Source organism: Carcharhinus amblyrhynchos, chromosome 10 (assembly GCF_965287045.1).
Source record: "Carcharhinus amblyrhynchos chromosome 10, sCarAmb.v2.hapA, whole genome shotgun sequence".
In the NCBI taxonomy this organism is placed as follows: Eukaryota; Metazoa; Chordata; class Chondrichthyes; order Carcharhiniformes; family Carcharhinidae; genus Carcharhinus; species Carcharhinus amblyrhynchos.
The window spans coordinates 39,668,059-39,684,497 of NC_137333.1; positions in this window are offsets into that span (position 1 = coordinate 39,668,059).

Genomic DNA, 16,439 nt, shown 5'->3' on the forward strand with positions numbered 1-16,439 from the left:
TCCAGCCTCGAGTCACTGTCTGTGTGGAGACTGCACATTTGCCTTGTGTCTGCGTGGATTTCTTTCGGGTGTTCCTGCTTCCTCCCACACTCCAAACGTTAGGTTGATTGGCCATGATAAAATTGACCTTTATTGTCAGGGGTACTAGCAGGATAAATAAATGGAGTTAGAGTGATAGGGCCTGAGTAGGATTGTGGTCAGTGGGCCAAATGGCCTCCTTCTGCACTGTGGGGATTGTATGATAAGGGGAAGATACTTCATTTTATTTTCAGATTTCTCACTGGAATTTCTCTAACGTTTAACAGTGTTAAAAGTTGACATTCGTGGGCAATCTAATGTAACTAATAGCCCCATTAAGGTAGATGCCCCTCTCGCATTCCAGTGGAAGAATCCATTAAAACTATTGATGTCAAAGGATAATAGAAGGAAAAGACAGAGTTGACAAGTAGGTATATCTGCACTTTTTATTCATTCATGGGATGTGGACATTACTGGCTAAGTCAGCATTTATTGCCCATCCCTAATTGTCCTTGAAAAGGTGATGGTGCGCTGTTTTCTTGAACCATTATAGTCCATGTAGGGTACGTGCACCCACAGTGCTGATAGAAAGGAAGTTTCATGATTTTGACTCAGTGACCGTGAAGGATCAGCGACCATGGTTCCAAGTCAGGACGGTGTATGGCTTGGGGAGAAACTTGCAAGTTCCATGTATCTGCTGCCTTTGTCCTTCTAGGAGGTCATGGGTTTGCAACGTGCTATTAAAGGAATTACGGGGCATTCTTGCAGTGCATCTTGTAGATGGTACACACTGCTGCCATTGTGGTGGAGGGTGTGAGTGTGTGTGAATGGAGTACCAATCAAGCGGGCTGCTTAGTTCTGGATAGTGTCAAGCTTCCTGAGTGTTGTTGGAGATAAACTCATCCCAGCAAGAACATAAGAAATGGGAGCAGGAGTAGGCCACTTAGCCCTTTGAGCCTGCCCCACCAGTCAATAAGATCATGGCTGATCTGAAGTGGCCCAGTTCCACTTTCCCGCTTTCTCCCCATAACCCTTAATCCCCTTGCCTACCAAAAACCTATCCACCCGTGTCTTAAATATATTTAGCGAGGTAGCCTCTACCACATCAACAGGCAAAGAATTCCAGAGATTCACCACCCTTTGAGTGAAGAAGTTCCTCCTCAACTCTGTTCTAAACTGCTCCCCCCTTATCTTGAGGCTGTGCCCTCTAGTCCTGCTGTCCTTTCTGAGCAGGAAGAATCTCTCTACCTCTACCCTGTCCATCTCCTTCATTATCTTATATGTCTCTATAAGATCCCCTCTCAGCCTTCTAAAATCCAAAGAGTACAAACCCAGTCTGTTCAGCCTCTCTTCATAGTTCAACCCCCTCATCTCCGGTATCAGCATAGTGAACCTCCTCTGCACTCCCTCCAAGGCCAAAATATCCTTGCGCAAGTGCGGCGACCAAAACTGCACACAGTACTCCAGCTGCAGCCTCACCAATGCCCTGTACAGTTGCAGCAAGACCTCCCTACTTTTATATTCTATCCCCCTTGCTATAAAGGCCAGAACTTGCAGCAAGGAAACAGTATTCCATCGCACTCCTGACTTGTGCCTTATAGATGGTGGACAGGCTTTGGGGAGTTAGGAGGTGAGTTACTTGCTGCAGAATTCGTAGTCTCTGACCTGCTTTTGTAGCTAAGTAGTTTTTATGGGATTGCTTCCTTAAAAGGCCACGGTCCCACACCCACCCCCTCTCAGCTGTTGAATCAGTACTCCTCTATGCTGAACACCAATTAGAAGGAGCACTGAGGAGAGTTCAGCATCGAAACTACAAAGAAGTAAGGGTATATCACGCATTTTCAATTGGAAAGATTGAACCGTTTGACCTAGAAACGGAAAACTGAGGCAGTATATGAAAAAGCTGCGTTACTACTTTGTTGCTAATGAAATCACAGCAGGGGAAAAGTGAAAGGTTGTACTGCTCACAGTCTGTGGCCCACAAACTTACAGCTTAATGGGTATAACGTCACCTAACACTCCAGACACTTTAGATCAGATGTTCGAATTGGTCGAAAATCATTTTAACTGCCGACCCTCAATCATTCTGTTGAGGTACAAATTTCATTCAGCAGTCCAAAAGCCAGGGGAGACAGTCTCAATGTTCATGTCCAGATTGAGAAGGTTAGCAGGGCATTGTGAATTCAGCCCAGCTTTAGGGGAAATGTTAAGAGATTGTCTAGTGTGTGATATAAACAGCTTCATCAAACAGAAGAAAATTCTATTGGAGACCAAAATCTCTTTAGAAAATGCTATGGAGTCGGCCCAGGTGACTGAATGAGCTGAACAGGGTGTAACTGAGTCACAAAACGGTGCAGCAAGGCAAATTGTTTGTGGTAGGAAATAACTGTTGCCTGACTGTGGGTGCAGCAGAGCCCAAGAAGAGGAATCCAGCAATAAGGATCAAAGCTTGTTTTTGATGTAGGGGAGAGAATTCCCAAAAAGCTTGCTGAAGCAGAAATTATGTATATTACCAATGTAACAGGAAGGGTCACTTATAACACAGTGTAGAGTGAAACAGTCAGGACAGAACATACAAAAGAACCCCACAACAGTTAGTTTAACTCGGAGGAGCCCGAGTTGTTTACCCTAAACCAGGCCCAACTAAGTAAAGTGCCCCCTAGAGAGACAAAAGCAAATTACTGCGGGTGCTGGAATCTGAAACCAAAAGAGAAAATGCTGGAAAATCTCAGCCAGTCTGGCAGCATCTGTAAGGAGAGAAAAGAGGTGATGTTTCAAGACCAGATGACCCTTTGTCTTGAAGGCTCTTTTCTCTCCCTTACAATTTCTTTTACCCTTGTTGCTGTACTCGTCTGGCTCCTGGCCACAGTCATAGGGGAGCAGGTATTTCTTTTATTGCAAAACGGCCTCCGACCATTGAGATTGAGTGAGTCAGGAGCTGTATTGATTACACTGAAGACGCTGAAGACCATAAGATCAGCAGCAGTTACCATGTCCTACAAAATCCACACAGCGCACTACCTGTCCTGGTCATTGAAGATCACAGGCTTTGCCTAATGGACCATGATTTGCTCAAATAGATAAAACTAAATTGGTGGGAAATATTAAATATACAGGATGGAGGTTTTCAGGAGCTGCTGTATAAATATTCCAAGGTCTTCCAAAAAGAACTAGGACAAATAAGGGGGTGGGGGAGGGGGGGGGTGTTCGGGGGTGGGGCTAAAGACAAAATTTATCTGAATCCTGATGCAATGCCAAAAATTTTTCAGGACCGCCCAGTGCCCTATGCACTTCATCTTAAGGTTGAAATCAAGCATGAGGGATTAGTAAACTTAGGCATTATGAAGCCTGTACAATTCTCCCATCAGTCCATATCCTCAAGCCGGATTGTACTGTAAAAACTTATGGGGATTATAAACTAACAGTCAAATCAAAGAGCTCAGATAACTGATAATCAAGAACAGCCAAACTCGCCAGGGGTTTAAAATACACTAAGTTAGACCTCGGTCACATCTACCAGCAGCTTGACTTGGATAAAGACTTCCAGAGGTTAGTTACTATCAACACCCAAAGGGGTTATACTAGGATATGCATTTGCCTTTCATCGGTAAAATAGTCTGTGCTATTTTCCAGTGTTTGATGGAAAGTTTATTACAAGGCACTTCTAACATAATAGTTTATTGCAATAGTGTTCTAAATACAGGAGACTCACCTGAGGAACACAGAATAAACTTGGAGGAAGTTTTGAGAATAGTTAAAGAAGCGGGTTTCAGCTTGAAATGGGAGAAATACACTTTCCAGGCAGATTAAATTACATATTTGAGTTTCAGAATAGACACTAAAGGTTTACATCCTTTGGAAGATAATGTTAAAGTCATTATGGAGGTTCCGCAGCCAAAAGAAAAGTATCAGAACTCAAATCGTTCCGTGGAATGGTGAATTATTATGGTAGATTCTTACAAAATGTATCTATAACTTTAGCCCCACCACCAGCTGTTAAAGAAACATCAGCATTGAAGGTGGCGAGAGGAACAAAAAGAATCATTTACAGAAATTAAACAGGTTTTGCAGTTGTCGGAAACTGTGATCTGACCTAGCCATTGGCTGTTACCTGTGATGTGTCACTATATGGAGTGGGAGCAGTTTTGTCCCACAGAATGTCTGATGGAATTGAAAGACCTTTGCATCAAAAACATAATTAGATGTAGAAACAAAATATTCCCAGATAGATAAAGCAAGTTTGGCAGTCATTTATGCATTGATGACGTTTCATCAATAGTATCAGGTCACAAACCATTATTAGGTTTATTCTGAGAAGATAAGTCAGTGCCACCAATTGCCTCAGCAAGGATACAGAGATGGGTTCTATTGTTAGAAGCATGAAGTGTTACATTCCAACATTGCTTGGAGCCACAAATATCAAATGTGGAGCCTTTTGCCTCTTTCTGTAGGCAGTATCATCACCACCAGTCCCACATGAGATAATGTTGGCACTGTACCTGATAGTGACTTTGCTAGTCTCAGTTAAACACATAAAAACTTGGACTAAAAAAGCGGTAGGCTGGAACTTTACCATTCTGTTTGCCACAGGAATCGCAGCAGGCAAGGGCCGGACCCTGGAAATACCCGATAACCTTGGACAAAACTTTAGTTTCAGGACAAGTGAAGCAATAAAATCCTGCCCACTGTTAAGAAGAGGGATTTGCAAGTTTGGCGATACAATAAGCCAGAGCTACTTAAACTCGACTAATAAAGAATAGGGATAACTACAGGAATGTTCCACCCTGCCCGCCATAGGAATTGTAGCAGGCTGGAGGTGGACCATGGAAAAGTTTGTTGACCTTGGCAGGATTTTCCAGTTTTGGGGTGAGCGCAGCCAGAAATTCCCATCCAACATGTAAGGAAGGCGTGTTGTTTGGGAGGGCTCATGTTATAGTACCACCCCAAGGGTGACGACTTTTATTATAGGAGTTGCACGACTCACATCCAGGACAAAGAAGGATAACAGCACTTGCCCAAAGTTATGTTTGGTGGATGGGCAACGATAAAGAAATTGAAAGAATGGCCAGCTACTGCCCAAGTCGTGGAGCCCAACATTCATTGCTGCAACTGGCGAAGATACATGCTTGAGAGTAGCCAGTTAGGCCAGGGGCAAGGATGCATATCGGGGACAATTGTCCCAAAGGAATTCTATGTGTCAAATTCACATAAAAACTGGAGTAAATCAGCGGGAGTTACAAAATGAATCTCCCACACTCTGCAGTGCACAGAGTGTCCCAGCATGAATCATGCTGAAATTTAGTTGGCTGGGCCTATTCCCCTTGGAGAAGCCAGCAACATAGCGCTGAGTAGACCACTGTGCATGTGCCGATCTGTCAGCACCGACTTCAGCTCATGTGCAGTGGCCCTGCACTGCTGACCTCCCAATTGCTAACCAGCCCCGCGACCCCATAGCAACGCCCCTCCGCCTCACCCACGGCCTGGTCGCTGGCTCCTCAAGTATGCCTGAGCCAGCCTTGAGCCCTCACACCCCTGGTCCATCTCAATTTCCATCCCCACCACTGGCAGCCCAACAACTACCCCCCCACAGCCCCAACACCGCCCCCCCCCCCCCCCCCCCCATAGTCCTGAACCCCCCCAGCAGACTGACTGCCCACCCCCCCAGCCCCCGGAAGCTATAGTGGGAAGCTATAGTAAAGCTATTCTCAGAAGCTATAGTAAATCCTGCTGGAGTGAACCAACCCTGGGGGGAGAGAGATGCTCGCGGGGCCCAGAGATTTCAGTCTCCGGCCTGCTAATGGGATTTAAAATTAATTTAAACGGTGATTTAAATAATTTATGCAGCTCCTCCCCAATTTCTGGTGCACAGCTAATGCGCCAGAAATTTGGCTGCCGGAGATACGCGGAAACCATGGCGCCCAGCGGGGAGCCTGCGAAATGGCCTTGTCTTGAGGCTCCCAGCCTGCTGCAGTACAAAAGCTGGCAGTGGGCTGGGAAAATCACCCCCATAGACTTAGGCTGTTTATGGGCCTTACTTTTCCTATATTAGTGAATGCCCATTCTGAATGGCTGGATGTTCAATTGATAAAGTCCACAACAGCAACTACCACCATTGACAAATTTTTGCCATCCTTTGCATCTGAAGGTCTTAATGTCAGACAATGACACATTATTGAAAGCAGAGGAGTTCCAAAAATTTGGTAAATGAAATGGTATTCGCCACGTTAGGTCAGCACCTTATCACCAGCCTCCATTGGGGTAGCAGAACAAGCTGCACAAACCTTCAAATCAGAGATGAACAACTAAGTTGATTGCCCACTACCTCCACATATAGCTAGTTTCTTGTTGTCATACGATACCATGCTAAATGTGACCACAGGAGTCAGGCCAGCCCAGCTATTAATGGGATGGTTGGATATGATATTCCCAGATTTGGTGGGCAGCGTAGAGGCTAGATAAGCCCCTCAGAAAGAAAATCATGACTTATGAAAAACAGTCAGAGGGGACAATTTTCCCAAAATGGAACTAAATGCCCAATGGGCAGGAAAACAGGAGATTTTCCTACCTGTTTTTTGGGCAAAATTAGTCAGTTGCATTTCCGGCACTCTGTGCTTCACAGTGTCTGCTGGGGAATTCATGCCAGGGGGCAGGCGAAGGGGGACATGACAGTGGAGTCTAATCTTGCCTGGAAGGCGAGTATTAGTAGGCTGAGCAGGTCACTGTGCATGGACCAATCTCCCAATAGGGAGATAGCCACACGTGAGCCCATCTCCCCATCACCAGCCTTCCGATTGCCAGCCTCCCGACGGCAAGCCTGAACCCCCTCCCCCAGATTGACGACTGCACCCTCCTTGGCTAACCTTGATCATCCCTTCCCCATGGTCAGCCTTACCTCCTCCATGGCAGCCCTGATCGCCTCCCCTCCCTCCTTCCCTTACCGATTACTACAGCAGAGTTTGCTTGGCTTGCCACCATACTGGATCTATCCCCCCAGAAGGCCCTACCTGCACTTGGCCCCACCCTCTTGGCACTGCATGGTGCTCAGTGGGCAGTGCCAGGGTGCCTGCTGAGCAGTGCCAGGATGTCTTGTGGGCAGTGTCAGGCTAGCACTACCCAAGTAGCACCCCCTACCCCCAACCTTCTGATGGCTCAATGGCCCCAGCAGCAAGGCCATCATGTCTGGTCACCCGGTCCCAGCCTCAATAATGACATTCAAATGAAGATTTAAATATTGTAAATACCCAGTCGAAATCGGCTGGACGGCAGTCGTGAATCCTATTTCAGCCCTCCTGCTTACGGTTCCCAGCCACTGCACTATTCAATCAGCACAGCAGGCTGGAAAAATCATGCCCAGAGTGTTCCAAGTTGATGATTTGGTTCTGGTTGAAAACTTTGTAGCAGGTCCGACATGGGTGGCTTGAAAGATTTTGAATAGAACAGGACCGTTCTCCCATGTTGTAGAGATACCAGGCTGTCACGTTAAAAAACATGTAGATCATTTGAACTGGGCCTGATACAGGGGTTCAACAGGCAACCCCATGTAGTAGCTTTGCGTTCACCAGGATTGGTTACAGGGATTCCTGTTGTAAATGTGGAACCAGAGTAACTGAGGAGACAGCAGCTACGGAGAAGGATCTCAACCCTGGATTGATGACACAACACATCAGTCCTACCAGATTCTTCATTTCCTGAAGATTATAACACAAAATTGAGACTCTCCAGCAAAGTCCAGAAGTCCCCAGACCAACTGAATTTGTCATGAGTTTTCCTGGGGTGTTCCTGATGTCTGTTGTAATTTGTTTTCCTATGTTAATGATGTTTGTTTTGAATCATTTGGGGATTTCCAAGAAAGGAAGAGAGAAAAGATGTTCCTTCTTCTCTCACACTTGAATTGTAAAGCACCTAAACTACAATCTAACAAAAGAAGACAAACTAATTATAATTCTTATCAAATTTCAAAGTCTGAGGGGTTCATCTATTTTTGGCAAGGGTAGGAGGGCATTTTCCTTTAGATAACTAATTGAGACAGGAGGTCAAAGCTTCACAGAAGTGTGACATGAAAACTGCTATCTGTGGGAAATGTAATTTTGCCAATCACGACCAAAATTACCAGCAACCAGAAGAAATTGAATTGCTATTATACCTTATCATATCTCCTGGCAACATTGCAATGCATTTTACTGCTAGTGAAGTATTTGGAACTCTATAACTACAATGCAGTCTCCAAAGTTTGAAGTTGCACTATTTATATTACCTGAAAATTTCAATTTTTAGCAATAAATTCTCACATTGCTGTGTTAATTGGAATGGTTTAATTTGAATTATTGGATAATTTGCATTATTTTTAGTTAAATATAAAATTGCATTATTGGGTGTAGATTTTATTGAATGAACAGTAATTCAGCAGTCAATGTCATGACAACTGGTGCGTTTTTGAGTGCATAACCAGTGACATGCTTCATTATACATCCTTATCCAAAAGCCAGAGGTCGGCCCAATATTATGCTTTGGGCCTAATACACACCATATGGATGCGCTGCTGGCATCTGTTGTGTTGCCACAGACAGTTCATCGATTTTAAATAAATGAATGTTAATCTACTTCACTTGCTGGCAATGGTCCTTCTCTTGCTGGCAGTGGTCCTAAGGCAAGGAATGGGTGAAGCTGTGCGAAACTAGAGAAAGGGGAAATCATGAGTTCTATGGATTCTGGAAACAATCTGGATCCTTCTAGTGCAATGCAATTTTTCAGAATTTTTTATATATAAAGCAATTGTTTCTTTATAAGCGGCTAAAGCCTATGCTACAGCTATCGGTGAGTGATACTGGCGGCTGTTCCTTTCAATACAACTGCTTTTTCAAAGAGGCCTACACTTGACATTAGACTCTTCATTTACATGTATAAAGGGTAAATGCTGGTTTGAGGTGAGCACCAGTGATGCTGTAAAAAGGTTACCTCAATATCCATAAATTCGATGCAACAAGGTTAATCTTCTGCCAGAATCTGCTTTGATAATGTTATCTGGCTAAAGCACCAGAAGAACTACCTACTATTCTTTGAATGGTGCAGTTGTGCCTCAATTCAGTGTCTCATTCAAAGGCCAAGATCTCTGATTTTTGATCCAGTAGTAAGGATACTCCACTAGCAAGCAATAAAAGAACTAACTTCACAAAATAAAGATTTAATAAAGAAACCTCATAGGCCACACCCTGGACCACAAATGCTCCCCACAATCCCCATTTATTTTCTAGTTATACTGGGTCAGCTGACCACTACATAATTTTACCATTGGTTACATTGTCTTCTGGATAAGCTGGTCAGCTGAGCCTCACAGTATGTTACTATTGGTTACATTGTAACACTGATAAGGCAACACTCAGGGCGCTGAAGCTGAAATCTCATCTTGAACCTTTGAGTTGGGTTTGAATTTTCTGATTTGGCAGCAATTGAGACAAGTTGACATTGTGTGAAGCAGCTAGCAAGATGCTTGATGACTGGAGAGAACCTAGCTGTGATACATGCAAAACACTGTCCTGACACAGGAGATACAAAACATAACAGTGCACCAGGGACAGTGAAAACAACAAGTCCATAATTCAGAAAGCTTGGCAGGAGGTTCACAGCCTAATGAAAGTATGAAGGTTATTACAGTGCAATGGGAGCTCATGACAAATGTACAAGGAGAAAGATGTATGTTGTTATGACACAGATAAATGTTTTCAAGAGTACAAAAAGTATAGTACAGTGAAAGTAACACATTTATGAAAGTTACATAATGTGAAAGTGAATATACTGCCGGAAAAGAATTTCCATTGGCCAAATAGCTCATCTCAATTCACTCTGCTTTTATGTTGAAAGGTAAAACAAACAGGTGATGGAAGAACACAGCATTTATTGGTGCTAGATCCAAATACTTGAAAATGCTATTACAGTTATTACCATTTATGTCATATTCTGAACATAAAATTATTTTTTTTAAATCTGGACAGAAAGGCTGGAAATGATAGCCACCCAAGACGACCTGACTTATTTTGTGAATTGCTACTCTTCTTTCTCAAAAGGGAATCACAGGATATTTTTGACTAATATGAGTCGATGGTTTCAGGGAAGGGTAATCATAGGGGTATTGCCTGATTTGAATGGGTCAATTGAAAATAAAGACATTCGCTACCTCAAATACTCGGAAGTGTTAACTCAAAACACAATGTGGAATCAACATAAACTCTTTATTTGGAAAAGGCCTTGAACTTGTGAAATGCCATATGGAGACAACCATGTTTTCTTTATTTGTTTAGAATATCAGCTAAAAGCTGTGCACAGACAGTTCCACAAAGTCATCAGACACACTGGGTGGAATTTTACCAGCATGTCTGTCCGAGTTTCATATGATACCGCCCGGGGCAAATGGAGAATGCTGCTCTCTGAGTTAAGCCTGCCCGCGGAATCGATTCAGGCATGCTGCTAAAATTCCAGCCATAATTTCAGCCAGTCTGTGAACAAAACTTGGGAACGAGCTACATCAGGCAATCAGAATGCATGATCTGTTTCAGTTTCAGGTTCACCTGAAAACCAACCTCCTAGCTATTTAGCTACAAGAAACCTCTCAATTTGCTATGAACCCTTCACTTTATCCCGCTTTAATACTTCACATAGATTCATCGGATCACAGACTTGCCACGTGGCAGACCAAAGACGGCAAATCAGACTGAGCTAACTGTCACCTGAAAAAGTGTTTAACCTTTAACTGGATCGAATCTTTGTGTGTGTGTGCAACTGAATGTGTGTGATGTTGCTTTTAATTCAGGGTGTGTGAGAATAAATAACTTTCTTCATTTTAAACTCACTATAGCCTGCTATTGAATTATTTGTTTAGCATATATACTCCAAAGTTAAGAAAAGGCATATCTTTTTCCATATAAAGCATATTGATTCTGGTGGTAAGAAGACATTTGGTCCATGCAAGTAAATAGTTTTGCATTTATTTGAAAAGATTTTTAAAATTAAGAATGAATGTTGTATCGATCATTATTCTATGATTTGCATGATGTGAATGTGGTACGTTCATATTCTCTGCACACACACATTGAATAATGCATGTAATGACAAGGCATTTCAGAAATGGTTAGGTGTACTCAGAATACCCCATCTGTAAAGAGAACCTTGGCAATTAGCAGCTACACCTGAAGAGAATCAAACACCTGAGCAATGGTTGGTAACACTCGTATTTAAAGCAGTCACCAGCACAGATGCAAACATTGCAGATGTTACTGATAAAGGTGATGGCAAGGCATTGAGAGGAGAAAGGAAATGGCAGGCCAGTGCACGTTGCAGAATTGTATGGGGGCACAGACATAGTGGGCTAGCTTTCCAACAGGGGAATATTAAAAAGATATGGAAAATCATTTGCCCATACATAAGTTTGTGTAGTTATCACAATGCCTGTGTTTGGCTCTTTTAAAGAGCTTTTTGAAAAGTCTCACTATCTGCTCTTTCTCCATAACCTTTCTTTCTCCTTGGTATCCACCACTCTCCCCATGGAGACCTCAGTGCATGCAAATGTCAATACCTCTTCATCAGAGAACAGGTACAGGCCTGAACTACATCTAGTACTCACCAGGATGTATGTCTCTGCACTAGTGGAGGGTGCAGGTGACTGCTCTGCTGTGACACATCTTCAGGTGCATTTTCTACCTCCTTCCCAATGTCCTCGGTCACCTGTGGGCTGGGTGACTGCTGGATAGGGTCTCCTCTTCTTCCTTTGTCCTCTTCCTACTGACACCTCTAATGAGAGAGGAGGGAACAAGTGACTGCATGAGCTGTCTCCAACCTGGAGGAATGCATGACCCTATGTGCAATGCATGGATACTTACTGGATGGAGACCACTCGTCAACCTTTTCATCTCTGCAGACTTGGTCAAGTTCCTTCCTTGCCAGCTGGACTGCCCACTTTTTGAAATCAGTGAGGATCTTGAGATAAGGTCAGCCCCTCCAATCTTCATTCTTCTCTCTCTCTGATTACACTTCAGCCTTTTTCTGTGCAGAGTGAAGAAAGGGTTGAGAGCGTTTAGATTTCAGGTTATCTTTCCTCATGTGTCCAGTCTTACAATTAACGCACTGGATTGCATGTCATCTGATTCCTGCACTGCAGGTTGAGAAGGGTTCTGGATTAGCACCCTCCAGAGAAGTGAGCCCATGCAGATTTCAGGATAAGGCTCACAGCGGCATATCATTAATGATGCGTGCTGGTACCCTCAACACCTGACCCCCCCGCTTGGCAGCATCTGAGCTCTTTCAATGAAAAGGTCAGGGACCCACAGTGACCTCTCCACCTGCAGACTGGATGGACTGTACTGGGGCTATGAGGGAATCACCTTATCACGTTGAGTAGCTTTTCTATGCAAGGGCCTGCAAGGATGGTGCCTTGCCACTGAGGCCCAGGTCTCCTGCAGCATTCAGTGAGGTGTTCGGACAGCTGAGGCTTCACTTGCATTGGTAGAATTAATTAAGTCATTCATCTGTTTGTGGCATTGCACGAGTCTGAGTGTGGGTATGCAGGTGCAGAATAGTATAAAGAAGGAAAATGAAATCTTGGCATTTGTTGCTAAGAATCCAGAGTATAAAAGTTGTTGCAGTTGTATAAGACATTGGTGAGACCGTACTTGGAGTATTGCATTCAGTTTTGGTTACCTTCCTTGAGGAAGGATGTAGTGGTACTGGAAGTGGTTCAGAAGAGTTTCATTAGATTGATTCCAGGTTTGAAGGAGCTGTCATATGAGAAGTGGTTGCATAGCTTGGGCTTGTACTGGCTAGCGTAGAAGAATAAGGGGGGATTTGATTGAGGTATATAAAATACACAAAGGGATTGATTAAATAAATGTTAACCAAATGTTCTCCTTCTGGAACAGTCTAGGACAAGAGGTCATAGTTGTAGAGTAAGAGGGGGAGGTCCAAGACAAAGATAAGGAGAAGCTACTTCTCACGGAGAGTTGTGAATATATGGAACTTGCTGCCCAGACTGCAGTGAATGCAGAATCAATCAATGAATTCAGGAAAGAGAATGATAAATATTTGATCAAAAGTGGGATAAAGGGCTATCGGGAAAAGGCAGGGATGTGGAGTTAGGATAAGATGGAGACTGGCCATGATCATAAAGAATGGTAGAGCGGGCTGGAAGGGCTAAATTGCTGACTCTCTCTCCTAATTCCTATGTTCTCTGATGGAGGTTGTGGGCAATAATCACCCTGGAAACCACCTCCCATGCAATGTTGGTCAGATTGCTCTGCCTCATCCTTCTCTGCTCTGGTTAAAGAAAGCTCCTCCTGCCTCCACAGTGTCACAGTCACTGAATTTGGAGGAACTGTGCTGGAGCTCCTTTTGCTTGGCAGTGGGCTATTCTCCCCTTCAACAGTGGATAAGTTGATGTCTGAGTGTCTTTTTAAATATGGCTGGCAGATATGACAGCAGGGTGCCCTGACTAGATAATTCATCAGGCTGACATTACGTGATATAGTGCAAACTCCCACTGCACTCACTTCTATCTGAATAGCAATCAGAGTCCTGGGTACACTATTAAACCCTGATTGGTATATTGAGAGGGTTGATCCCTGAAACACTGCGAGCATACAGTGGTAGGTTTCTTACAAAATGGCAGTGGCCTGGACATTAAGAAGATGGCAGGCCTACAGATGTCATTTTCAGGTCCTTAGTGTCTCATTGACATAATTTTGGCCAAGGGATTATTGAGCACCCTATGTTCTTTTGACATACTAGAATCATTGAATAGAATACCTGCTATGCAGAAGGAGGCCATTCAGCCCATTGAGTCTGTACCAACCAAAATCCCACCTAGGCCCTATTCCCGTAATCCCACACATTTGCCCTGCTAATCCCCCTGACACTAGGATCAATTTAGCATGGCCAAGGAACCTAACCCGCAAATCTTTCAGGCTGTGGGAGGAAACTGGAGCACCAGGATAAACCCACACAGACATGGGGAGAATGAGCAAACTCCACACAGGCAGTGACCAGAGGCTGGAATTGAACCTGGGTCCCTGGCACTGTGAGGCAGCAGTGCTAACCATTGTGCCACCCAAAAACAGCGAAAGCTCCGTCCCTGGATAGACTTGAACCACCAACCTCTCGGTTAACAGCTAAATAATCTGATTTATTTAAATCACCAAATCTCTGTGATTCGGCTTCTTTGCTCACTCTCTATATAGATCTTTTTTCTTCAGCCTTATTGTTCTGACTTTACTCCCCCTCCCTCCATCTGCTATAATCTCCATTTTCTCGAATATATTTTTGATTTCTTTGTGAATACATTTCTGTTTTATTTTCTGTTTTGTATTTGGCTTCATTTCTAAGCAGCACAGCTGTAGACTGAGAAGGGAACAAAACGGAGATTTGGACAAAAAACAAAGATCGACAAATGAAAGCTACAAGTCACCAGTTACATTTTCCATGTCAATTATCTGCGCGTTTACAAGCTTGACAACACATTCTGACAGGTACATTTTTTAGACATTGATTTCAACCTTTGTGTATGATAACATCCCACATGACTGGCCACTGATATGGAATTGAAAGTGGCAAGGAGCAGCAAGGTTGCCAAAGTAATAGAACATACTTAATTAAGACATTAGAACGTAGTGCATTTGACTTCCATCAAACATCTCCAATGTTAACGTTTCAAGCCCATGAAAATTACTGATAATTGTCTTTGCATTTCAAGCCTCCTTCGGTTGACAAACACTTTTGTTCTTTGCTGAAACGCTGGTTTGACAAGCCAATTTTTGTAGACATTGTGAAAATTGAAGCTGCCACTCTTTAAAGCTAGAACAACTGGATGACTGCTGATTCCCTGTCAAAAGTGTGATGTAATACAATCATAATTAACTCATGCAGTGCTAAAGATGTAATTATGGCATTGTTTCCACTGTAACACCCAACTCCAGTGAGCAGCTAGAAATGGCCTCATTATTGCAGCTGTAGTCCTTATCACTCTTTTATTATGCTTTTATGAATAGACCCAGCAGCATAATTGTACACCTCTAGGAATGGCCACGCCAATGCCTTTCACTGAATCATTATTGCCTGCTGGGATTTGTGTGCTATCCCTCTAGTTATACAGCCTCAGATCCGGTTCACTTGCGTTAACGCTGCCACACCGTGTTGGTTTCAGTCAACATCCTGACAAATTCCCATCTTACACTCTCCTGCTTTGTTCCTGTAGCTCGGTGCTCGCTCTCTACCTCTGAGACAGAAGGTTCAAGTTCAGCTTCTGCTGCAGAGATTGGAAGATAACACTTAGTCAGACTCCAGGGAAGTAATAAGCGAGTGCTGCAGTGTCCAGGGTGCTGTCTTTTGGATGAGGCATTATCACCAAGGATTCTGCCAGATAAAGGGAACAGCTCGAGCTACTGTGACGAAGAATAGGAAAGTTATCCCCAATGTCAAGATGGCATTAATGAATTGCAGAATTATTTGGCATTAATTATGTTTAATTAAATATTAGACATTTGATGGGATTAAGCTGTTGATTTAAAACAAAATGGATCCATTTTCATGTTTATCTTTGTTAAACTGAGGAATGGACCCGTAAAGCTGGACTATCAGATGATGATAGTAATGATGCCGCTGATTAGGGCCGTAAGAGTCTATTAGGAATGGGAGGGATGGTTCACATGACGTACTCCTGGATCAATTGCTGTCTGATAGTTCTGCAGCCAGGGCACTGGTAGTCAATGTTGATGCTGGTTTCCCTGCTCCTTGCTTTCCAGATGATGGTAAATCTCATGATGACAAAGGTATGCAGCACACCTCCACAACCACAAATCTGGATCCCTATTCATGGCACATGTCCCTACGTACAGCATTATTCCAAACAATGGAAAGCCTTCCTTAAGTCCTCCAACTGTTAGTGCTGTTTCTGGTGGTAGCATAGCTCTTGTTGGAGGACAGATCTGAAGCTGTGATAGCTTCCTAACAAGTGGTATAAGCAAAATCTGAAGAGGTTAACTCTTGTTGCTTTGTATCCAGAATTTGACCCGACAGCCTCACTGGAGGAAAGACATTACATAGTCTTTGCACAGATGAATAGATCATGACTATTGTTTAGAAAACATGCATTCTAAAAATGCCTCTGAAGGGAAAGAGACTGCCACTTGTACAGTACCTTTCATATCCTCAGGATTTTCTCAAGCATTTTACAGCCAACTAAGTCCCATGGTGCAGGTGAACTAGAGTTTTTACACGTGGAATTATTTGTATACATCTGACAGGTTAGGCTAGACCTCAATTTAACATCCAACTCCAGCAGTGCAGCACATTTCACTGGCTGGTCAGCCTAGGAGTGGGACTTGAAGCCATAACCTACTAACTCAAAAGTATGTTAGCTGCTTTTGAGTCACAGCTGACACCTC